Source organism: Orcinus orca, chromosome 14 (assembly GCF_937001465.1).
Source record: "Orcinus orca chromosome 14, mOrcOrc1.1, whole genome shotgun sequence".
Taxonomy (NCBI): Eukaryota; Metazoa; Chordata; class Mammalia; order Artiodactyla; family Delphinidae; genus Orcinus; species Orcinus orca.
In genome coordinates this window covers 8,969,439-8,996,395 of record NC_064572.1, presented here as the reverse complement: position 1 = coordinate 8,996,395, position 26,957 = coordinate 8,969,439, and the positions used below count along the sequence as shown (strand labels likewise).

The 26,957-nt window shown below is 39.5% G+C and overlaps 1 long non-coding RNA gene across 1 annotated transcript; it reads right to left on the bottom strand.

Moving 5' to 3' along the window:
- Nucleotides 1–1,423: 1,423 nt before the first annotated feature.
- LOC117197329 (uncharacterized) lies at nt 1,424–21,233 on the bottom strand. The gene is made up of 3 exons (XR_004477897.2): nt 20,240–21,233; nt 5,900–6,045; nt 1,424–5,117 (listed from the first exon to the last, which is right to left on the bottom strand). It is a non-coding gene; the product is annotated as an uncharacterized LOC117197329 (long non-coding RNA).
- Nucleotides 21,234–26,957: the final 5,724 nt, after the last annotated feature.

The window sequence follows — 26,957 nt, the reverse complement described above, 5'->3', positions numbered from 1 at the left end:
ACTTGAATCCAGGACTTGGAACTTGGGAATACTTCCAACTCAGTGTCCATTCTGCAAATCAGGGTAGGGCTATGCCCCATTTCAGCAAGAAGTAGCCAGAGCAGTTGTTGCCCAATTCCCTGAAAGATTTGGGGAAGGATGAGACGGGATTGGAGATTGAAATTGAGTTCCCCCAAAACTGAATTCCTCTGTCAAGTTTATGATTAACCTCTCTATACCAAACATTATTCCCCTTCTTGTCCAACACCTGTTCTCCTGGAGATTGAGGAGTATCAAAGAAAAGGGGGGAAATGTATTAGGCAAGAACAAATCTGACTCCATATTAGATTTGTTCCTTTATACTTTAACCTTTGGTGCTCTGCTGCTGGCTCTGCACCTTTTGTAAAAGAATGTTGCCTCTAGCCTGAAATATACAGGATAGCCTCATCTCAGGGCTCCAACCTTTAAGGGTCCATTCATATAGAGATAAAAAGGTGCAGAACAGAGAGTAACATTTGTCTTACTGGAGGTTTACAGGAACATTGTGACCTGACCTACGTGGACAGCTGTAAGCACAAAGATTCAGACACCAAGAAGTTTTCTTTTTTTTTTTTCTTAATGCATGTTCAACTTAAATTTTTTACTGTGAAATAAAGCATACTTACAAAATAATGCAAGAAAACATTTACATGCACCTTAGAAGCAATAATAAAACAAGCACTTGGAGCCACCAGCCTGGTGGACGCAGCACTGACCCAGGGCCCCTGTGGTCCCCCCTTAGCAAGGAGAGTATCACATGATAACTTTTCTCCTTCTTTTTTCTTCTATCTAAACACACTGGGTAATCCTTCAATAAACAGATAAACTACAGGGTTTAGTGGTAGGAGAGAGACACTCCAGTAGCTCCAAGCACACCAAGCACTCGGTCCGTGGTTCCTCAACACTCTTCCCCACTAAAAGGAACCGGGGGGAAATGGCCGATTCCAGGGCTGGGGCAGGGAAAGTACAAGGTGAGACTGAGTCTAGTTAATGGCAGATAGAGAATACTAAAACAACAAAAATGACGGGACTCTGTCAAAGAGCCAGCCAGATTTGGGACAAGGAGTAAGTAATGACCATAAGGGATAACACCTTGAATTAACAAAAAAAAAAAAAAAAAAAGGGGGCTTCCCTGGTGGCGCAGTGGTTGAGAGTCCGCCTGCCGATGCAGGGGACACGGGTTCGTGCCCCGGTCCGGGAGGATCCCACATGCCGCGGAGCGGCTGGGCCCGTGAGCCATGGCTGCTGAGCCTGCGCGTCCGGAGCCTGTGCTCCACAGCGGGAGAGGCCACAACAGTGAGAGGCCCGCGTACCGCAAAAAAAAAAAAAAAAAAAAAGAATCCATGAAACCACTGACTCTAAAAATAAGTCTTCCAAAGGTAAATAAGGAGAGGGAAGAGGGGAGAAGAGCGCCAGCAGATAAACGTGGAAGGGATGCATGCACTACAGAGACCACCGTTTCAGACCCCACATAGTAAATCCTCAGTGCGCAGACACCAAGAAGTTTGCAACAACTAACCATGCCCCTCCCTCACCTTGCCTATAAAAGTGCTTTGCTGAAACCCTTCGAGGAGGCACGAGCCCACATCTCCTTGCATGGTCCTGCAATAAACCTTTCTCTGCTCCAAACTCCGATGTCTTGGTATTATTTGGCCTCACTGTGCGTTGGGTACATGAACTCGCGTTCAGTAACTGTTTTTGCACACAGGACATAAATCATCTCTTTTCTGATCTCTTAGCACCTCATTCCAAAGATCTACCTGTTGTCCATTCATTGATTTACACCTTTCATTTTCTCTTTTGTTATATTGTATTTGCCACCTGATTCAGAATGAAGATCTGGCTATTTCAGTTGCATGATGCAATGATTAAAATGTTTAGTTTCATTTTCCTTGTACACAAGAGTCCTTCTGTGTCTTTCTGAGACTTCTGAATTACTTAGGTTTGTCCTTCTGGTAAGTTCTGAACTCCAGGCTGCTGCTTCCTCCTCCATGCTCCTCTCCAGGCTTGTATTTCTTCTTCAGTAGAAAGCAGGACTTTAAACTTTACCTTCTCTTCATTGCCTCTACTTCATTGGGGATATTTATATATACATACATATATATATATTTTAAATTATTTTATTTTTGGCTATGTTGGGTCTTTGTTGCTGCATGCGGGCTTTCTCTAGCTGCAGTGAGCAGGGTCTGCTCTTCCTTTCGGTGCGCGGGCTTCTCATTGTCGTGGCTTCTCTTGTTGGGGAGCATGGGCTCTAGGTGTGCAGGCTTCAGTAGTTGTGGCACGTGGGCTCAGTAGTTGTGGCTCATGGGCTCTAGAGCTCAGGCTCAGTAGTTGTGGCGCACGGGCTTAGTTGCTCCACAGCATGTGGGATCTTCCCGGGTCAGGGCTCGAACCTGTTTCCCTTGCATTGGCAGGCAGATTCTTAACCACTGTCCCACCAGGGAAGCCCTATTTTTTATATTTTTGAAAAAAATTTTAGAGTTCCTTTTAGAGTTTGGGTTGAGTTCCATGGAAGTTTGTCACTTACCTGTGTTCCTGAACTATGAAACTATGAACTAGTAATATCTGGGCTAAGGAATAGTTTCTCTTGATAAATAAATTTTATAAATACTTATAACATCTGTATAGATTTCTATCTTTTCAATATTTTATCCCACTTCCTTACATAATATTCTTTTGTTTTCTCTGTCCTCTTCAAGCCCAAGGATTATACCTTTAATGCCAATCCCTCCATTAGAGATATTTGTATTTTTGTCTATTGGTTTCTCCAAATATTTGTTTACTCTTAACAGTTCATCTTTTTAAAATTTGTCTCCAGAATTTTAATCAAACCCCCAGAACTTGCCTTTCAAATATTCTGGAGTTTCAAATTTTTTTCACTACATCCGGTACGTTTGTCTTTAAAGAACTGAAGTTCTTGTCCAGGTTATTTCCCACATTGTTGGCTAGAATTTCTCCCTGGACAAAATGTAACCTTGGTCCTATGGCGTGTAGCATGACTTGATCAGAAGGAATGTTGAGAATCAGTGTATTTCTTGACCTGACTTACAGTCAATTTGTCAACATGAGATGTCTTTATTATAAGCAATGGTTTCATGGGACTACTTTTTCTTTACCCCTGTAGAGGCAGAATAATCAGGTTACTGATTATTCTGAGTTGACTGATTTTCTCTATCTATGAATTTCTTCATGTCCTCATGACATGCATAGTAGAATTCTATGTTAGGCTCATCAGTAAGGCTGAATATTTTTGTTTTCCATGGAGTCCTCATTTATTACTGCAAAGAAACTCTTATTTAAGTAATGAATATCCCTCTGTCTCTGTTTTTCTCTTCCAGACAGAAGAAAAAGTGAAGGGAATCCCAGGCAGAAGAAAGAATGTAACCAAAGACACAGGCATGAGGGAACTGCACTTATCTGTGGAAGAACTCATATGGGTAAAATGGGAGAGGTGGCAGGAGCTGGGGCTGGAAAAGCGGGGCGGAGCCAGTGTATGGAGGGTCCAATATGGTCCCCCAGGAGTCTGACTTATCATGCTGAATGGGGAAGCATCTAAGTTTGTTTGTTTCAACACAGGAGCAGGGGCTTCCCTGGTGGTCCAGTGGTAAAGAATCCGCCTTCTGATGCAGGGGACGTGGGTTTTATCCCTTGTCAGGGAACTAAGATCCCACATGCCATTGGCAACTAAGCCCACGCGCCACAAATAGTGAGCCTGCGTGTCGCAAACTACAGAGCCCACGTGCCCTGGAGCCCATGCGCCACACCTAGAGAAGAGAAAACCCGCACGCCACAACTAGAGAGAAGCCTGTGCACCACAACGAAGATCCCACGTACCGCATCGAAAGATCCTGCATGCCTCAACGAAGATCCTGCGTGCTGCAACTGAGACCCGATGCAGCCAAAAATAAATAAAATCAATCAATCCATCTTAAAACAAACAAACAAATAAACGAAACCCCCCACAGGAGCAGCACGTGGTTTCCATGTTGAGAAAGATAATTCTGAACTAGTGGTTTTGGAAGGTGGATTGATAGCTGGGATAGGTACTGGCAGCAGGGAGACCAGTCAGGAGATGGCTACAATAATCTAGGGAGAGCTGGGGAAGGTGAGTTGTGTCTCAGCTCACGGCATCCTTGAAACACTGAAGGGAAAGCTCCAGTGATCCGCAGGAGTGACCCAACCTGGCGTGCCAGTGAGGACGGCTGGCACGGGAAAGAACTGGATGCGGATGGAACTCTTGGTAGCCTGACGACTAGTTCTTCAAGACACGATCCTGACTGGATTCGATCTTTCTGGCCTTCCTGCCTGAGCCAGAGTGCATTTTGATTTCGTGACTACCCTGCACTGTTTCTTAAATCAGTATTACATTCATGTTCCCCTTGTGGATTAAGTGGGGCTGACTATGAATGCCTTCCCAGTTTCTGCCTGTGCAGTCCCGACACTGCACCCAGTACAAGTGGTGATGGGGACACTCAGGAAGCTGCCCTGAGGACCTTTCATGACTATTCATGACTGGGAGGGCCTACTTGACAACTAAACAGATGTGGAGAGAAATAAGAAATAAGAAAAAGAAGCCGGGGAGACTCTGATGTGTCCATCTCAGACAACTGCATGATTAGCAGAGCCTTGAAATGCAAGAGTAGGCTGGGGTGAAAGCTGATTTAAACTTTTGGAGTTCAAAGTGCCGGCAGGACATGAAGGTAGCTCTCCGGCAGACAGCTGGAAGCACTGATAGTGTCTTCCCCATTTGGAATTCTGCACCTTCAGCCAAATGCCCACAGGTCATGTCAGACACTATGTAAAAGCCTAGCCAGAAGCTTCCTGTCTAAAATACTTAAAAAGAGTGTGTTGCACCCTGCTTTTCTGTTATGGTCTTTCCAGCACTTCAACCCTTAATTTATACTCCAACTTTTCCTGGTATCTCCTTGGTTTTCTTGCCTGGCATTATCAGATTCTAACGTGCCATAATTATATTTACCTTTTTCATTCTTCCTCACTGTGTGCTACATACAAGTGAGGATTATTTTTCTGTTTTATTCACTGTTGTACCCCTAGTGACTAGAACAGCATCTCACGTATGCTAGGCACACAGCAAATCCCTGTTGAATAAATGAAAGAAAAAGTAAGTAACTTGTTAAAAAACATTTCACGTATATTCAAACCTTATATCCATTAGCAGTAGGCCTACATGAGGGGAATTATAAAAAAGTATTATATTTGTAAATATGTTTCTCAAAATGACTATCCACTCTACTAATTCCAGATCTAATTACACTGGAATAATTAATTGCTTTATGTCCTACTTAGAGCTTTCTCAAAATTATAGCATTAGGATGTTAATATTATCTCCTAAACTATAAAATGATGTTTAATTTGCTTCTTCATGTAAGTTAAACATAATTAGAATGCTTAGTGGACCAGAAGGCAATTTTGTTTGATGAAGCTGGTCTTCCTCTTTTAGTATTAGGTTCACTTAATATGAGATGACATTATCTTTATAGATCATTTAAATTTTATATGGATTACCTTTACAAAATATTTCTAAAATACAGTCATTTCATTGTTACAGTGTTACTCATGGATTAGTTAAATCCCCTTGAGGAAGTCTATTATTTCTACTTCCCTCTGAAATAGTTAAAGTGTTCATAAAACTTAACTCATCAGAGAGCATGGGAGATGTCATACAGATCTTGATGGCATAAACATTCCTGAAGAGTTCTGAAGTATTTTGATCATTTTGAAAATAAATTTAAAATCCAATTAATAAAGAAGTGATTTTCTAAAATGTATTCAACATAAGTAGCAAAGGAAATTCTTTAGAAATTTCATTTTAAACACTTTGTTCAAGAAGTAAGTCTTCTCTGCAGCAATAATTTCTCACCACCTTCACTTGTTTATTATATTCAGGTGATTGGTATTAATTTGTCTCTTGTTTCTGTTTGCATCTTCATTTTGAAGTCCGATTGGAATTTGTTCCGTACAGAAAACAATTTAATTTTCATTGAGGCCTTTTCAGACTATGTACATCTGCAAAAAATATCAAAGGAATGATCCAGAGCAGCAGCTACTACAAGGGAAGGATCTTTGTTGGAAACGTGAGTAAGAAAGTAACCAAAGTTATTAATCATTTTCTCAATCCTTTCCACATCCCTGCCAGTGATTCCTAGGATACAATACTAATAATATTTCCTCTGACATAGGCATTACTATAACGAAAGCTCCCTTTACATAGTAACATTGACTCAATCGGGAGTCAAATGCTGAGAAATATTTTTAGAGGCCATTGTTTGCAAAAGATGCCTTCTTACATTTTTTTGGAATTGCCATGCATAAGCAAAATTTGATCAACAGAAAAGAAACTGTGATGGACGTTCTGCAAGGTCCCAATGGTTCTGACAGCAAAAGAAAAGAAAGGGTCTAGTGAAAAAGCAATTTGCAGATGGATACATAAGAGTATAATGTCATTTCTGTGGAAAAAATTCCAATACACAAAACTATACCCTTCTATTACGTACACAGAATGGTGACTGTAGAAAGTATGTGGGTAGCAGTTTCCAGAAGGGTGCTGGATTTAACTTGGTATTCTTTAAATGTATGGCCCTGAGATTATATATAATTACTCATGGAATAAAACGATGTGGAGAAAGACTTCACATGATTATAGAAGAAAAGACAAAATGGGTCAAAAACTCAACTCAAAACAAATTTTTGAAGGTGGCTCTAAGGAATTAGTTTGGAAAGGTAGTGGAGTGTAAACGTGCTCTACAGAGCTCTTTGAATTAGCTGTGTAAATTGTGTCTTTTAACTTTTACAACAAGATTGAGGCAGGTAGTATTATTTGCTCTTTACAGATGGGCAAACTGAGACTCAGGAAGGTGTCTCACTTTCAAATCTCACATACATATTAAGGGAGTTTGAATTTGAATTAGGTTCTTTCTCCAAAATCCATCCTTCTGCCAGTGCACCAGATTGCTTCCAGTAACTTGGTCAATTTCATTCTGTGACCACCTACTAACATCTTTTGTTTTTAAGTCCTTTCATCCTTTTATTATTTGAACACTGTTATTCTATTACAAACAAATGAGTATATTATTGCTTGGTTCTTTTAGATCAAAACAAATGTATTTAACAACTGTTTTACACAGTTATTGTAGAATCACTGCAGAATAAGAAAAGATTAAAGAAGGAAAAAAATTCTACATGTCATACCATTTAAAGGTAGTCACTGTTAACATTTTGGTAAACATCCCATTGCAGTACTGTTTTATAGTCAGCTTTTACGAATTACTCATTCGGGGGACTTCCCTGGTGGTACAGTGGTTAAGCATCCGCTTGCCAATGCAGGGGACAGGGGTTCAAGCCTTGGTCCGGGAAGATCCCACATGCCACGGAGCAACTAAGCCCATGTGCCACAATTACTCAGTCTGTGCTCTAGAGCCCGCAAGCCACAACTACTGAGGCCACGTGCTACAACTACTGAAGCCCACGCACCTAGAGCCCATGCTCTGCAGCAAGAGAAGCCACCACAATGAGAAGCCCGTGCACCGCAAGGAAGAGTAAGCCCTGCTTGCTGCAACTAGAGAAAGCCTGAGTGCAGTAACGAAGACCCAACGCAGGCAAAAATAAATAAATAATTTAAAAAAAAAAAAAAATTACTCATTCAGGACTTCCCTGGTGGCACAGTGGTTAAGAGTTGCCTGCCAATGCAGGGGACATGGGTTTGAGCCCTGGTCTGGGAAGATCTCACATGCTGTGGAGCAACTACGCCTGTGCACCACAACTACTGAGCCTGTGCTCTAGAGCCTGCGAGCCACAACTACTGAGCCTGCGAGCCACAACTACTGAAGCCCGTGCACCTAGAGCTCGTGCTCCGCAACGAGAGAAGCCACCACAATGAGAAGCCCACGCACCGCAACGAAGAGTAGTCCCTGCTCGCCGCAACTAGAGAAAGCCCGCACGCAGCAACCAAACCCAATGAAGCCAGAAATAAATAAATAAATAAATTTATTTTAAAAAAAAAAGAATTACTCATTCAACAAGTATTAATTGAATGTTGAAATATGTCATTATATAACAATGTGTTGTAAACATTTTCCCATCATTAAATATCTTCCACGGTCACACTTGTTGCACTGTAAAATTTTTAAGATCAATCTCTACCCTTTTGCTTCTTTAATGGCGGATACAAGCTAATATTTTTGTATTTAATGAGAAACTCCAGAGAAATTAAATTATTATTTTAGTAATAGAGGCTCTAAGTTCTCTACAGAACCAAGTGTCATAACATTTGTAATTTGTTTTACCTGCTTTGAAGCCATTTCATTTGGGTTGCTATATGCTGGAGGTTGGCAAATTATGGCCTGAGGGTCAAACCTGACCCACTGTCGGTTTTTGTGATACAGTTTATAGGAACACAACCACATTCATTTAGTTACTTGTCTTTTGCTGTTTTGTGCTACAACAGCAGAGTTGGTGGCCCACAGAAAGAGTATGGCCCCCCAAAGCCTAAAATATTTAATATGTGGGCCTTTACAGAAAAGGTTTGCTGACCCCTGATACATACTACAATGTTGATTCCCGCTCAAAGCTTCTCTGGCCCATATGCTCACAAATCCCCATATTCTGGTACTAGAGACGCGATTCCAAATAGAGCATCCAGGTCTAGAACATAATGTCAGATGCCCAAATCAGAATCTGTCTACACAGCTTCCTCCAAATTCATGAAATCAACAAAATGCAAATAAAACCAAACATTACCCAGCCTGCAGCATTAGTAGGAGACAGGGAACAACTCAAACATCAAATTACCTGTAAGAAGAGAAATAAACACCAAATTCCTGTAGAATTCCTGCTCCTACAAGCCTATGGAGGCTAAGAGTAGGGGGACAGTGGCTTAAGCAACTCCATTTAAAAGAAAAGAGGGGAGCAAAGGACTTAAAGCATTGACCAAAATCGCCCCAGGAAGAAAACGTTCCACATTGAGTGTTAGCACTCAGGTCTGGGAGGTGATCATTCACAGTCCTGGATACATGGAAGACGCTTGAAGGTGATGGGGCTGGAAGCAGCTGCCTCCAATCAGGACTTGTCCTGCAGGGTGTCAGTCAACAGAGCGGGGGTGGGGCACCCCGGAGACACCACAGCAAGGGGAAGAGAGAAAGTTAAATCAAGGCTCCTAAACAATAGGACACACCAACACTTTCACTCTCCAACACTACCATAAACCCATTTATTTAAAAGAAACTGTATGTCCATATCCTGGCTGAATTGGGCATTCATATTATGTGTTAAATGCCCAGGAATAGCAAAAAATTAAACCAACTCCATACAAAGCAACTATAAGAACACAAAAACAAAACAAACAAACCAAGAATCATACTTTTAGCTAATGAAAACTCTCTCCCCCAAACCAGCCACCAAGTAGTATACTGTGACACAAAATTCTATGAATTATATATTCGCAAATAAGCATGTAAAGATAATTTTGTAGAACACCACTTAGAATCATAAATTCAAACACTAAGAAGAAATATGGACCTCCCGCCACAAAAAAACAAAACAAAACAAAAAACAGAAATGCAACAAGAATTGATCAAAGTCAGTAAGGCAATTGAAGAAAAAAGCATAAGGTCTAAAAAATGAAGGACTACAAAGTGCCCAAGGAAGAAGGAATCAAATAAAGACCTAATAATAAACAATGAAGAAAGTGAGTAAAACAACAAGGGGATGAAACTGAGATAAAGATATTTTAAAAGGGATTAGAGAGAATATGATGGGAATGGAAAACAGACACACACAAAATCAACATACATATAACTGGAATCTCTGAAGAAAAGAAATGAAACAAGGGAATAAAACTAGTGTTTTTTTAAAAAAAAAACTTTCCCAAAGTGAGAAAACATTAATATAGATATTGAAAGGGCTCACCACATACATGGGAAAAATGACCTGTTATGATGAACTCTGAGGTATAACTTAGAAAAATCAACAATGAAATATTCCCAATGTTTAAAATGCAATTAAAAATTACTGTACACTAGAAACTAACACAACACTGTAAACAAACTATACTTCAATAAATTTTTTTTAAATTACTAAACCTGCAAAGAAGCAGAGAAATGTAATCCATAAACAAAGAAAAATTAATCCAATTGCAACAGACCCAGAAACAGTGTGGAATAAGCAGAGAAATCCTTTATTTATTTATTTATTTTATTGAAGTATAGTTGATTTACAATGTTGTGTTAGTTCCAGACGTACAGCAGAATATATATATTCTTTTTCAGAGTCTTTTCCCTTATAGGTTATTACAAAATATTGAGTAGGTCAATATTTATTTATACAGTAGGTCCTTGTTGGTTAACTATTTTATATATAGTAGTGTGTATATGTAATCCCAAACTCCTTATTTATCCCCCCTCCCCTTTCCCCTTTGGTAACCATAAGTTTGTTTTCTATGAGCAGACAAATCCTTTAAAACACCTTTTATGAAAACACTCAAGGATGTAAAGAAAAATACAGATGTACTGAGGGGAGAAATAGAAGATATAGAAAGAAAAGGCCAAATGGAAATTCCAGACCTGAAAAAGATGATGTAACCAAAATGAAAAAAATCACTGGATGAGATTATCAGAAGACTAGACACTGAAAAAAAAAAAGATCATGTGCCTGAAGATACAGCAAAAGAAATGCTTTCAAATGAAAGCACAGAGGGGACAAAAAGACTGAGGGGAAAAAACAAAAGAACTTCACTTCAGTGATCTATGGGACAATATTAAGTTGTCTAATATATGTATTATTTGAATCTCAGGAAAGTGGGAGCAGAAAACTATTTGAAGAAACAATAGCTAGAATGTTTTCTGACTTGATGAAAACTATAAACATACATATCCAGGAAGCTCAACGAAGTTAATGAGAATTACAACAAAGAAGACAACACCAAGTCATGTTACTGTCAAATCACTGAAAACTAGTGACAAAGAGAAACGTTTAAAAGCATTCAGAAAATAAAACATGTTAGCAGTGGACCAAAGGTAATAAATACCAAAGACAATTTTCAGAAACAATAGAGCCAGAACACAATGGAAGGACAACTATGTTTGGCTAGAAGAAAACCCCTCAACTTACAGTTCTATATCCAGCAAACATATTTTTCTTTTTTTTAAATATTTATTTTTTTATTTGGCTGCATCAGGTCTTAGTTGCGGTATGTGGGATCTAGTTCCCTGACCAGGGATCGAACCCGGGTCCCCTGCATTGGGAGCATGGCGTCTTAACCACTGGACCACCAGGAAAGTCCAAAAATATTTCTCAAAATAAAGGCAAAATAAAGAGTTTTCAGGCAAACAAATGGTGGGAGAATTATTATTATTTATTTTGGCCAGCCAGACTTGTACTAAAGAAGTATATGGAAGTTCATTGTGCTTAAGGAAAATTATGGCAGAAAAACACCACTCTACCAAAGTAGAACAGGAGAGAGAAAGTGAAGGGGCAGAAGAGGGTAAGGAAGAGAAGGAGAAAGAAGGTAGAGGAGGAGGGGAAGCAGAAGCAAGAGCAGGAAATCAAGAAGAGAAACACAACAAGCAGAAGCAGAAGAAGCCTCCTGTAAATAAGAGGGCCATGTGCATATGTTTATGTATTTTCTATACCTGCTTTCACATTACAATAGCAGATGTGAGTAGCTGTGACAGAGACCAGTTTACTATCTGGTTGTTTATGGAAAATGTTTGCTGACCCGTAGTCTATATATTTCAGTTAAATGGTAGAGACTATCAGATTGAATATAAAAGCAAGAGCCAACTATATACTATCTCCAAGAAATGTGCTTAAAACATAGAGACATAAGTAAAAGAATGAAAATAATATACCATACAAACACTAATTGTAAGATAAAGTGCTTATTAATATCAAAGTAAGCTTTGGGAAAGGTATAAGTAGCAGGAATAAAGGGGGACATTTCCTAATGATAAAAAGATCAGTTCAGTAAGAAGGCATACAATTTCAATGGAGTATTTAACAGAGCATTAAAATATAAAAAAGCAAAACCTCACAGAACAGAGAGAACAAGAACAACCCATAACTATAGTAGATTTCAACATCCTTTCTCAACAACTGATAGTACACAGAAAATAAGTAAGAATACAGAAGATTTGAACATTATCAACCAACTTGACCTAACTGACGTCTGTAGAACACTTGACTCAGCAACAGCAGAAAATACATTCTTTTTAAGCATACAAAGACCATTCACCAGAATAAGCCATAGACTGGGTCATAAAATAAGCCTCCAAAATTGACAGAGGATTGAAATCATAGAGAATATGTTCTCTGATCAAAATGGACTAAATTAGAATTCAACGGAAGAAAGACATCTGGAAATCCCATATATCTGAAAATTAAATAACACATTTCTAAATAAGCCATAGGTCAAAGAAGAAATAACAAGAGATATTACTGCAAAACATATTTTACTGAATGAAGATAAAAACACAACATATTAACACATATGGATTGCAGCTAATGTAATGTTTAGAGAGGAATTTATACCTTTAAGTGTATAAAGTGTAGTATATCTAAGGCTATCTAGCAATTGCATATATTTTCTTGGTTGACATGTTACTAGAGACTGCTTTACCTGGAAACAACTAAAACCAGTATTTTCTCAATAACTCCATGTCAGTATTACATATGCAGCTCATTTTGAATAATTTGTAAATCCTGTTCCTGGTTTTTAAAAGTCAGATGTCCAAAGTGCTTAGAAAAGAAGAAAGGTCTAAAATCATTGACTCAAGTTTCTACCTTAACAAACAGAAAAAGACAGCAAATTAAATCCAGAGTGAATTGAAAAAGGAAATTATTCACATAATAGCCAAAATCAATAGAACAGACAACAATAAAGAAAATCAATGAAAACAAAATTGCTTTCCTAAGAGAAACAAAACTGACAAGTCCTGAAACTTATATACTATTGTATATCAATTATACCTCAAAAAAAACCAACCACAAAACTGACAAATTTTTAGCTAGATGGATTAGAGGGGAAAAAGAGAGAAAATACAAATGATCAATATTAGGAAATTAGCTAAATGTTCAAACATAGGAGTCTGGTTAAATAAACTATGATATATTCACATGATGGAGACCCATGAAGTTGTAATAAAAATGAGGAAGAACTCTAGGACAAGATATGTGGTGGTTTCCAGGATATATTAAGTAAAATAAGTAAAATGCAGAACAGTACATGCAATATGCTATTTTGTGTATAAGAGAAGAGGAAATAAGAAAACATACACAAATCTGCTTATAAAAAGAAATACAGGAGACATTACAGCTGATACTACAGAAATGCAAATAATTATGAAAGACTACTATGAATAAACATATGCCAACAATCTCGATAACTTAGAAGAAATGGATGAATTTCTAGAACCAGAAAACCTACCAAGACCAAATCTAAAGAAATAGAAAACATGAACAGACAACTAAGGGGCATGGAGATTGAATCAATAATCAAAAACCTCCCAAGAAAGAAAAGGTCAGGACCAGATGGTTTCACAGGTGAATTCCACCAAACATTTAAAGAAGAATTAACACCAGTCTTTCTCAAACTTTTCCCAAAAATTGAAGAGGAGGGAACACTTCCAAATTTATCTTATGTGGCCAGCAATACCCTGACACCAAAGCCAGACAAAAACACTACAAGAAAAGAAAATTACAAACCTGTATTCCTGATGAAGATAGATGTAAAAATGCCCAACAAAATACTAGCAAATCAAACTTAATAACACATTAAAAGGATCACTCACCATGAGCAAGTGGGATTTATCCCTGAGATGCAAGGATGGTTCAACATATGAAAATCAATAAATGTGATACACCACATTAATAGTATGAATGAAATGAAATATTAAAATCATATAATCATCCCAATAGATGAGAAAGCATTTGACAAAATACAACATCCTTTCATAATAAAAACACTCAGCATAATAAAGGCCAATATGGCAAGACCACAGCTAACATCATACGCAATGGTGAGAATTTTAAATCCTTTCTTTTAAGGTCAGGAACAAGACAGGAATGCCCACTCTCACCTTTTCTGTTTGACATAGTACTGGAAGTCCTAGCCAGAGCAATTAGGCAAGGAAAAAAAACAATAAAGGGCATCCATAGCAGAAAGGAAAAATTAAATTATCTGTGTTCACAGACGACATGATCTAATACATGGACAATCCTAAAGATCCAACAAAAAATAGTTGGAACTAATAAATTAATTCAGTAAAGTTGGAGGATGCAAAATCAACACACATAAATCAGTTGCATTTCTATACACTAACAACAGACTATCTGAAAGAGAAGTTAAGAAAGCAATCCCATTTACAATAGCATTGAAAACAATAAAATACTTAGGAATAAATTTAACCGAGGAGGTGTAAGACCTTTACACTGAAAACTATGAGACATTGAAGAAAGAGGTTGAAGGAGATACAAACAAATAGAAAGATATTCCATGTTCCTGGAAGAATTAATGTGGTAATGTCCATATTACCAAAAATGACCCACAGATTCAGTGTAATCCCAATCAAAACTGCAATGGCATATTTTCACAAAAATAGAAAAAACAATTCTAATATTTGCATGGAACCACAAAAGACTCCGAATAGCTGAAGCAACCTAGAGAAAGACAAACAACACTGGAGCCATCACAATACCTGATTTCAAGCTATATTACAAAGCTAAAGTAATCAAAACCATATGGTCCTGGCATAAAAACAGACACACAGAACAGTGGAACAGAATATAGTTTAGAAATAAACCTGTAAATATATGGTCAACTAATTTTTGAGAAGGGTGTCAAGAACACACGATGGGACAAGGGCAGTCTCTTTAATAAATGATGGTGGGAACACTGGATATTGTCATGCAGAAGAATGAAACTGGACACCTATATTTCACCACTAACAAAAATTAACCTGAAATCACATGTAAGACCTGAAACCGTAAAACTTTTAGAAGAAAACATAGGGGAAAAGATCCTTGACATGGGTCTAGGCAATGATTTCTTGGATAAGTCACCAAAAGCACAAGCAACACAAACTAAAATAAACAAGTGGGACTACACTAAACTAAAGAGCTTCTGCACGGCAAACAGTAAATTGAAAAGGCAATCTACAGAATGGGAGAAAATATTCAAAAACCACATACATGATACAAAACTAATAGCCAAAATATGTAAAGAATTCACATAGGGGCTTCCCTGGTGGCGCAGTGGTTGAGAGTCCGCCTGCCGATGCAGGGGACAGGGGTTCGTGCCCCGGTCCGGGAAGATCCCACATGCCGTGGAGCGGCTGGGCCCGTGAGCCATGGCCGCTGAGCCTGCGCGTCCCGAGCCTGTGCTCCGCAACGGGAGAGGCCACAATAGTGAGAGGCCCGCGTACGGCAAAAAAAAAAAAAAAAAAAAAAAAAAAAGAATTCACATAACTCAATAGCAAAAAAAGTGAACAATCCAATTATATATTGAGCAAAGGACCTGAATAGGTTTTTCAAAGCAGACATACAAATGGCCAATAGGTATATGAAAAGTTGCTCAATATCATTAATCATCAGGGAAATGAAAATCAAAACCACAGTGAGATATTACCTCACACCTGTTAGGATGGCTTTTATCAAAAAGACATGAGATAACAAATGTTGGCGAGGATGTGCAGAAAAGGGAACGCTTATACACTATTGGTGGAAATGTAAATTGGTACAGCCATTATGGAAAACAGTATGGCAGTTCCTCAAAAAATTTAAATTGAACTACCATAGGATCCAACAATCCCACTTCTGAGTATATATTTGAAGGAATTGAAATCAGTATCTCAAAGATATCTGCATACCCATGTTCATTGCAGCATTTTTCCCAGCAGCCAAGATATGAGAACAACCTGTTTGTCAACCGATGAATAGATAAAGAAGTTGTGGGTTATATATATATATAGAAAATTCAGACATGAGAAAGGAAAAAATCCTTTCATTTGCAACAGCATGGATGGACCTTAAGGGCATTATGCTAAGTGAGATAAGTCAGACAGAGAAAGACAAATACTGTATGATCTCACTTATATGTGGAATCTAAAAAAGTTGAACTCGTAAAAACAGTGAGTAGAATGGTGGTTTCCAGGGGCTGGGGCTGGGGAAATTGGAGAAATGTTTATGGGTACAAACTTTCAACTAGCAAATAAATAAGTTCTGTAGCTCTAATGCACAACAGATTGATTATAGCCAACAATACTGTATTATAAACTTCAAAGTTAAGACTGCATCTTAGTTGTCCTCAACATAAACAAGAAAGTTCTGTGACATGATAAAGGTACCAGGAACACTAATCATATTGTAATATATAAATGTATCAAATTAACAAGCTGCATGCCTCAAACTTACATGATGTTATATGTCAATTATATTTCAATAAAGAAAAATACAGGATGGATAAACCAGAAAATAAGAAGAAGACTGGTTACTCACAGAGGCAAGGAGGTGAAGTGGATGGATGGAAGGAATAGGGATAGATACTTCTCTGAATGTAACTTTTTTAATAGTTTCCCTTTGAAATCATGTTAATGTTTTACATATGTAAAAAATTAAATCAATGAGGAAGGGTGAATGCCCTAACACTGAATGCAAACACAACTAAACAACACTAGCTGGACTGCAAATTCATAACACTACAGCACTGAAGGGAATAAAAATGAAAACTAAATCAATTACTTTTGAACAGAGTACTTTGACTACATATTCTCAATCTAGGAGAAAAAAAGAACTTCAGACCAATCTTGAACTCAATATTTGTTTTTGTTTTGTAGCAGTGGTAGCAGTATGTGTGTGGTAATTATGAAACTACTTTACTTGTAGCAAATTGTGTTAATGTCTGTAGCCATAGTTCACACTACAGACGAAGGGAGATACAAATAAAGAACAGGGGAAGGCAATGAAGAACCTTGTGGTATTGGATTGGAATTGGAGGTATCAGTATGAACTCAAGATTACTTAGCTCTGTAGGCTGAAAGGGTCTAGAAGCAATGATATCCTAGTTGCAATAAGCACACTTATAATCTAGATCTTGGTTTCCAGATACCATTACTCACTAAAAGGATGCAGGGGTCACTGAATAAATGACTGATCCCAGGGTTGAGGCAGGGAAGGTATAATTTGAGCCTGGAACATCTTGTTGAACCAGAAGTGCTCAAACAAACAAACAAGATATATGTAGCATGGAAAAAAGACACAGAAGTCTTGAAGGAACTCCTACTATCCATGTCTGGGACACTTCGAGCACAAAAATAAATAAGGATGCAATGGATTATAATCCACTGAATTAAACAGGATCCGTGAGTCTATATTGATGATTAAATAAAGAAAGGAAGGCTCTTCCTTTCAGTAAAATGCTCACTAGTGTGAAGGGAGTAGTGGAGTTGGATAAACACTATGTTGGTTCAGGCAAGAATTGCTAAGGAATGTTATATCTAGTTTGATGAGGTCTTAAAAAGTGTCTCCCCACAGATTACTTATTAATTCCACAGAGAAGAACAGTAACTATATAGCGGAGACACAAAACAATACCTTGACCAGATGATCAAAATTAATATAACCAGTTAAGGACAGATGGACACCATGTACCTCCAAATGTGATACCCAGAAAAGGACACGACATTACTTCCTTAGTATTTCAGCCAGAGAGTGTATAATCTGAATCTAGCTCTAATCACGAGGACGACAAATCCAAACTGAAGAACATTCTGTAAAACAACTGACATATATTCTTCAAAAATGTCAATGTCATAAAAGAAAAAAAAAACGTTGAGAATGGAATAAAAATGGCTTTTAAATTTAACAACTAGAACATCATTGCCAATTTGGTAGTGATGGAGATAGAAATCAGATCACAGTGGGCTCAAAAAGTGAATGGGAACTAAAAACACAGCATCCAGGTAACTCCTGTGAGGAAAGGAGACAGGGTGAACAAGGTACGCCAATTCATAAATGGTTAATAATATACTTTTGTGTGGGACATATTAGGTTGAGCGACATGAATATGCTATCTTTATGGGGCAAATGATGTTAGAAAAACTGTATATTTACATTCAAAAGAATGAAATTGGATGGACCCTTATCTATGACATACACAAAAATCAACTCGAAATGTATTAAAAATTTAAACGTAAGACCTGCAACTGTAAAGCTCCTAGAAGGAAACATAGTGGGAAAGTCATAATATTAGTTTAGGCAATGATTTCTTGGATATGACACATAAAGGATAAGCATCAAAGGCAAAAATAGACAGGTGGCACTACATCTCACTAAAAAGCTTCTGCACAGCAGAGGAAACGTAAACAGTGAAAAGGCAGCCTATGGAATGGAAGAAAATATTTGCAGACTCTATATCTAAGGTGCTAATATCCTTACATAAAGGACCTACTGCAACTACAATTCAACAGCAAAATAAACAAATAACCCAAAAAATGGACAAAGGATGTGAAAGGACATTTCTCCAATGAAGACATACAAATGACCAAAAGGTACATGAAAAGGTGCTCACATCACTAATCATCAGGGATATGCAAATCAAAACCACAATGAGATATCAACTCAAACCTGTTAGGATGGATATTATAAAAAAACAAAACAAAGCAAAAACAAAAAATAACAAGTGCTGTCAAGGATGTGAAGAAATTATAACCCTTGTACAGTGTTGGTGGGAATCAAAAATGGTGCTACCACTATGGAAAACATTATGGAGGTCCGTCAAAAAAATTAAAATAGATCCAGCAATCCCACTTCGGGGTATATATCCAAAAGAATTGAAATCAGAAACTTGAAGAGATATCGGGACTCCCATGTCCATTGCAGCTTTAGTCACGATAGCTGAGATATGAAAATAAATATGCATGGATGGATGAATGGATAAAGAAAATGTGACATAAGCATGCAATGAATATTATTCAGCCTTAAGGAAAGAAGGAAATCCTGCCTTTTGCAACAACATGGATGAACCTGGAGGACATTATGCCAGCTGAAATAAGCCAGACACAGAAGGACAAATACTACATGATATCCCTTATATGAAGTATCTAAAATAGCTAAACTCATAGAAGCAGAGAGTAGAATGGTGGTTGCCAGGGGTTAAGGGGAGGGGGAAACAGGGAGGTATTAGTCAAAGGGTACAAAGTTTCAGTTATACAAAATGAATAAGACCTAGAGATCTACTGTATAGCATAGTGACTGTAGTCAACAATGCTGTATTGTATAATTAAAAATTTGCTAAGAGGGTAGATCTTCAGTGCTATTATCACAAAATATAACAGTAATAAATAATTAGGGCAGGAGGAAACTTCTGGAGATGGATTTTTTATGGCATAGATTGTGGTGATGTATTCATGGACGTATACTTATATTCAAAGATATCTTTTGTAAACATTAAACACGTACAGCTTTTTATGAATTAATAATAGTCAATAAAATGGCTTCTTAAAAACCAAATTATAGGATAAACATCTATGTTATTTTTGAAATAAAAAAAGGAAGCTTGAGGGCTTCCCTGGTGGCGCAGTGGTTAAGAATCCGCCTGCCAATGCAGTAGACACGGGTTCGAGCCCTGGTCCGGGAAGATCCCACATGCCGCGGAGCAACTAAGCCCGTGCGCCACAACTACTGAGCCTGTGCCCTAGAGCCTTCGAGCTGCAGCTACTGAAGCCCGCGCGCCTACAGCCCGTGCTCCGCAACAACAGAAGCCACCGCAATGAGAACCCGCGCACAGCAACGAAGACCCAACGCAGCCATAAATAAATAAATTAATTTTAAAAAAGTAAGCTTGAAACAAAATGTTTGAACATGTTGAAAAAAAAGAAAGAGTGCGATGCAGAGATCAAGACGGCAGAGTAGAAGGACGCTGGGCTCCCCTCCCTTCATGAAAACATCAAAACTACAATTGCACATAGACTGACCCTCACAGAAATTGACCCGGGGCCTCCCGGAACAGCTCTTCTACAACCAACGCTGTAAAGAGAGAGCCACACGGAGTGTGGTAGGAATGGAGATGGTTGGGACCCACACCCCTAGAAGAGGAGGATATCACAGGCTCGGGGATCCCTGCCCTGGGGAGCAAGGCGTTTGAGCCACACCCCAGCCCTGAGGTCTGACACCAGGAAGACAAGCCCGCTAAGCGGAAGACAGGGGGCCTTACCGGAGTGCTGTAAGAAACCAGGCCTCCTGAACACACGCACAGCACGGACGCAGCAGATTGGAAACTGCCTGGGGCTCTGGCCTGCCTGTCAGGACCCCCCCCAGTGCACGCCGCACAGCTCACACCAGGCTCCTGCCCCAGCCCCTCTCGCTCTGGCATTGCTCCCCACGAAGGCGGAGGTCGCTGTTTCCAATGAGAATGGGTATTATTGGAGGGAGCAGAGGCAACTCAGACCCCGCCCATGCCTCTGGCCAGGGCTGAGGCAGCCATTGCTAGCATGCGTTTTGGTGCACACACTTGGGAGTGAAACTAGCTCCCAGGCAGAGACCACGTTCTCCAAAGCTCCCTTCCCTGTGCACACTTGGGAGAGGATGGGGCCAGCCCAGTGGTGAGGCAGCAACTCCTCAGGCCCCAACCCAGCCTCCAACCAAGGCTTGCACACCAGGGAAAAAGGGAAACCAGCACAGAAGTGCAGCCCTAAGCCCTCAGGCCTCAGCCGCATCCCAAATCAAGGTGGAGACTACCATTCACCCCCAGGAAAAACCTAACTCCCTCAGGGCACCTGCTCCTGGCCTCACACCTGAGAGGGCTGTGATGACCACTGAGCACAGCAGAAGCCCTGGCTTGCACGTAGTTCTGGCTTTAGTCCTTCCAACCCCAGCCTTACCTCCTACGTGGCAAACACTGCCAGCACACCACCGCGACATATGCAGCCCTGCTCACTTCAAATCCAGCTCTTCCACCAAAGCCACTGGACACGTGCAAACCGCACAGGGACACTCACACACAAGGGCACACCTTCAAGACCAGATAGGTAACTGTTTCACCTAATTTCATACAGACAAAGTTAAACAGAATGAGAAGACAAAGAAAAGAAAAAGAAATAAAAACCCCCTGAAAAAACCTTAATGAAGCAGAGATAAATAATTTATCTGATAAAGAGTTCAAAGCAAAAGTAATGAGAATGCTATTGAACTGGGGAAAAGTAAAAAAGACACATAGATCAAGGGAACAGAATAGACAGCCTAGAAATAAATCCACACATATATGGTCAATTAATTTATGACAAAGGAGCCAAGAACATAATGGGAAGAGGATAGTCTCTTCAATACATGGTGTTGGGAAAACTAGACAGTCACATACAAAAGAATGAAACTGGACCACTATGTTACACCACACCAAAACTCAGCTCAAAATGGATTGAAAATTTGAACGTAAGACCTGAAACCATAAAACTCGTGGAAGAAAACATAGGGGTGAAGCTCTTTGACATCTGTCTTGGCAATGATTTTTTGGATTTGACACCAAAAGCAAAGGCAACAGAAGCAAAATAACACGTGGGACTACATCAAACTAAAACGATCTGTACAGCAAAAGCAGCCATCAGCAAAATAAAAAGCATTCCAGAGAAAGGGAGAAAATATTTGCAAATCATATATCTGGTATACTATATGTATTACAGAAAAAGAACAAACAATTCAATGAAAAAGTGGGCAGAGGATCTGAATAGACATTTTCCCAAAGAAGACATACAGATGGTCAAAAGGTACATGAATAGGTGCTCAACATCACTAACCATCAGGGAAATGTAAATCAAAACCACCATATCACCTCACACCTGTTAGAATGGCTATTATCAAAAAGACAAGAAATAAATGTTGGTGAGGATATGGTCAAAAGAGAACCCTTTGTGCAATGTTGATGGGAGTACAAATTGGTGCCGCCACTGTGAAAAACGGTATGGAGGTTCCTCAAAAAATTAAAAATAGAACTACCATATGATCCAGCAATTCCACTTCTGGGTATTTACCTGAAGAAAATGAAAACACTACGTGGAAAAGATATCTGCACCACCACGTTCATTGCAACATTACTTAAAATTACCAAGTTATGGAAGCAGCCTAAATGACCATTGATAGATAAATGGATAAAGAAAATGTGGTGTATACATATATATGTATATATATGTGAATATTATTCATCCATAAAAATGAAGTACATCTTGCCTTTTGCGACAACATGGATGAACCTCAAGGGCATCATGCTGAGTCAGACAGAGAAAGACAAATTCTGTATGATCTCACCTACATGTGGTTTCTAAAGGACAAAAATAAAAAAACTGACTCATAGATACCAAGAGTAGATTAGTGGTTGCCAGAGGCAGTGGGTAGAGGGGGTGGTGAAACGGTCCAAAGGTGTGCGAACTTTCAGTTATACGTAAGTCTGGGAGACGTAATGCACAGAAGAGTGACTATAGTTAACAATACTGTATTGCAGGTTTAAAAGTTGCTAAGAGAGGGGCTTCCCTGGTGGAGCAGTGGTTAAGAATCCGCCTGTCAGTGCAAGGGACGCGGGTTCAATCCCTGGTCCGGGAAGATCCCACATGCCGCGGAGCAACTAAGCCCATGCGCTACAGCTACCGAACCTGCGCTCTAGAGCCCACGAGCCACAACTACTGAGCACACATGCCACAACTACTGAAGCCTGCGCGCCTAGAAGCCACCGCAATGAAAAGCCTGCCTGCCGCAACGAAGAACAGACCCCGCTCACCACAACTAGAGAAAGCCCACGCGCAGCAACGAAGACCCAACGGAGCCAAAAATAAATAAATTAATTAATTAATTAATTTAAAAAAAAGTTGCTAAGAGAGAAGATCTTAAAAGTTCTCATCACAAGGAAAAAAGACTGTGTGAGGTGATGAATGTTAACTAAACTTCCTATGGTAATTGTTTCATAAAATATACATATATCAAATCATTATGTTGTACACCTAAAATGAATAAAATGTTATATGTCAATTATAACTCAATAAAAAATAAATTTAAAAAAAGGCAAAAAAAAAAAAAAAGGCAAAACGGAGGGAATTCCCTGGCGGTCCAGTGGTTAGGACTCCTCTGCACTTTCACTGCCATGGGCCCGGTTCAATCCCCTGGTCGGGAAACCAAGATCCTGCAGCCAAAAAAAAAAAAGGAAAATAAAAAGAAAAGGCAAAATGGGGGGGCACAAGAACATAAAAATGTTGATAATTGTTGAAGTTGATAATTATTGACCTAATCAGGGTTGAGGTTAATTGTACTACTATCTCTATCTTTGTGTACGTTTACCTTTCCCCACAAAAAAGAGTTACAGAAAAAAATTGAGCTGTCTTTAACCTGGGTTGGTATAAGTTACTAATTGGGACTACATTAAAAGTGGGTTCAACATTAAGGTAATGTTTGTTAACAATGACAACAAAAAACAACTCATAGTGTAATTATATTAACCCATTATATTTATATACATTATGTAAATAAATAATCATTATAATGAGGAATGATTCTAAAGTTTCATGTTATATTTCTTGAGAGGATCAATTTTTAACTGGATTAGTGGGTAAGTTTTAAATCATAAGCTGATAAAGTGGGTGATAGATAAATTTTCCTGAATATATACAAAGTCTATTTAAATATTTTATTTTCATAAGGAAACCACCTTGGTAGACAGTAAACCTGGTTCGACGTATGTGGGGAAGCACAGCGCATGTGTGCATCTGGCAGAACACCCAGTACAGAAGAGAGCAGGTGCTGTTTTCCAAGACACCTACTTGTGCGTGTCCCGATACTATAGTTAGAAAATGGCTCAAATTTTTAGTTGCTTTTCCCAGAACTTGAAGATCGTCTTCCTGTTTATCTTGGTGGGATGCCTATGTTGTACTTGTGATTTTTCTGTTCTCTGTAATGTATTAAAACAAGATTGCCACAGATGGGGAAACAAGAGGTCATTAGTTAACAATCAGATGTGTGATTTCCTGAGCAGAAAAGACGCTCTCTTGTGCATTTTAAACATTTTTAAAGGAGAAATAGGGCTAGTCTCTTGAAGGCAAAGCCTGTTCACTGGGCTTTCCTCAAGACTCGGCACATTCATTTCTAAATTCATTTCCTCATTTAATTCTGTCCTTTGCATTTAATCTCAATTTTGCCTCATTTTTTTGTAAGTCTCTCATCAGTTCATAGTGGTTACTGCTTTATAGTTTAAGTAAACATTGCCAGAAGAACAAAGGAAAGTGAAAGAGGTGGACAATGAGCTTTCCTCCAAGTTGGTGTGATATGGAGATGACAGCACCTTTCCCTGAATTCATCCTTCAGGTTTTAGAACAGTTGATCTTCATTAGGTTCGGGGCAGGGAAAAAGTTGTACTAATTACTGGCTTTGGGAGACACAAGCCTTTGTTCTCCCCAAAGTATTAGGTAACACTCCTACTGCTACTCATCTCACTGCCTTACTCTTGTTTCATTTGCTATAAATGGACATAATAATGGTGCCCACCTCATGGTGATTGTAAAGATTAAATGAGATAATATTTGTAAAATGCTTAGAACAGAGATTGGCACATAATAGTAAGTACCCTGTAAGTGTTTATAAGATAAATTCCTGCATGACAGTGTGGATCTTCTCTATAACATTTGAATAAATGACAACAGTTACATGCCGGTGGAGTTCTAGAATCTCCTTGGTGAACTTGTCATTCACTGGCTATTGCATGGTCAGCAGATAGTTTGGTGAAACCTCACTAATTTGGAATGAGTTCACAGGTTATTAAACCTGAATAAGTGAAAATTCTGAAATCATAGATCTTTGGAAGTATTTGAAACAACATTTTATATTTGTTCTATTCATGAAAAATTTAAAAGTGTCACATTTGACTAAGTATTTTCAAGATACACATGTTAAGTTTGTGATTTTGTATACTTAATTGGAACAAAATGAAAGCTAATAAAGGTTTTGATACGGACATCTAATCTTTTAGGTAGATATCAATGAAAATACATGAAAAAAGCATAGAGAGCTGTAAATACACTTCTTTGCATGCCGCAGACCTAAACAGTAATTTTTAAAGATATTGCTGGACTACTTTTAATATCTACAAATAACTAAATTTAGAAGAATCAAGTGTTTGTAGAATGAGTGTTCCCTAGCAAACTTGAGAATACTTAAGGATCAGTTATCATTACTACAGCAAAAGGAGGCCAAGGAAGTCAGATTTCACTTGTATTGAAATTATATTTTACTTTTATAATTTACATATGTCAAAACGTTTTAAAAGCTAACTTTTTAAGCCATTTTTAAGACTTTCTAAATTAATCGATTTGAAATCTTGATTAGTGCAATGCGCAGGGCTAACAATTCCTTTTTCTTTTTTCCCATCCCATCCTATCCGCCCTCTCTTAGGGCATTTACTCTGAGCTCTAGGTTGTCATTATTTGTTTACACGTCCGCCCCCTGCACGGAACTTATCTGTCTTCCAAAGGCCAAGCTAATTGGAATTACTGTCCTCTTTCACCAGATTGGATCCCCAGGGTACTGTTTATTTATATGGCAGAATTTAATGACAGTTTTAAGTTCTGTGTAGTTGATGAAGAGTTTTTGGATTCAGGCTAGTTTTTTAAAAAATATTTTACAAAGTGGTTTATAAGTACCTATATTATTCTGCTTTTAACCTTACACATTTCAGCTCTTGTGCTGTTAATCTGGAAGGCTAACATCTCAAGGACTGCCGAAGTTACCTGCAGTCTATTCAGATGGTACACAAGCCCAGCACAGCATTTCCCACATTAGCAGGTGCTCAATAGAGATGGTGAACATCGCAGTCACAGCCCTTTTTATTCCAAAAATAAATGAAAGGGCGGAAAGAAACACCCTTGGCCTAGTTCTGGTAAGGTTTTTATAGGTACTATAAAAGAAAGAATTGTACTCATCAGCATAGCACAAATTCTAATAATAAGACATACTTCTGTTTAAACTTAAAAGTCGTTAATGCAGTAATGCCCATTTGCCCTCCCTCCGCCCCGCGCCCCGGCCAGATCCACTTCTCAGGAGCAGTTCCAGCAGTTTGAGCTCAAGTGCCTGAATGTGGACCCTGAAATGAGCCTTGATTAACTTAGTCGACTAGGTAGCCAAACATTTTTTCACGAGGGTTTAAACTCCGCAAGATTTCACAGGATTTAAAAATGGTAAAAAAAAAAAAAAAAAAAAAATGCATCGAATTTCAGTACCTTTAAATTTGGCTCAAACGGGGCACAGGGTCTTGGACTGACCGCAGGAATACTTAGTTTTGTTTTTAACAATTTCGGGCCTTCCTGAAATACAGGCTGAATTGGCGTAATGGAAAAAGGAGCCTTGGAATCCTAGAGTCTGGTTTCTGGGTTCCGTCCCAGTTCTGCGTGACCTTGGGCAAGTTACTTTACTTCTCTGAATTTCCGTTTCCTCCGATGCAACACGACGGTGGCAGCAGCCACCTTGCAACGTAGTCTGGAGCGCGCCTGGAACACACCCAGTCGGCTGCGCACAAACAGCAGCCATATTAAGGCCGCCCAGCTCCGCGGCGACCTCGCGGCCGCGCTCTGCCCAGCAGGTGTCGGTACCGCCCAGGGCGCGGGCCCGGCGGCGACGGCGCGGCCCCCTCCCTTCCGCCGCTCTCGGGCCTGCCCCTCGGCGTCCCCGGGCGGGCCGCAGCAGCGTCCCGGGCCCGCCCCGGACGCAGTTGGCGTGGGCGCCGAGGGCGCCAGACCGGGCTCCGAGGCCCAGCCGGCCGAGTGCGGGAGAGCGGAGGCGGCCCGGGCGCCGCCCGCGCCCGAGCGCGAGCGCGCGGCCACCGCCCCCCTCGGCCCACCCCTCGCCCTGCCCCGCCCCCCGCCCTCGCGCGCCGCCCGCCCGGGTCGCCGCGGGGCCGTGGTGTACGT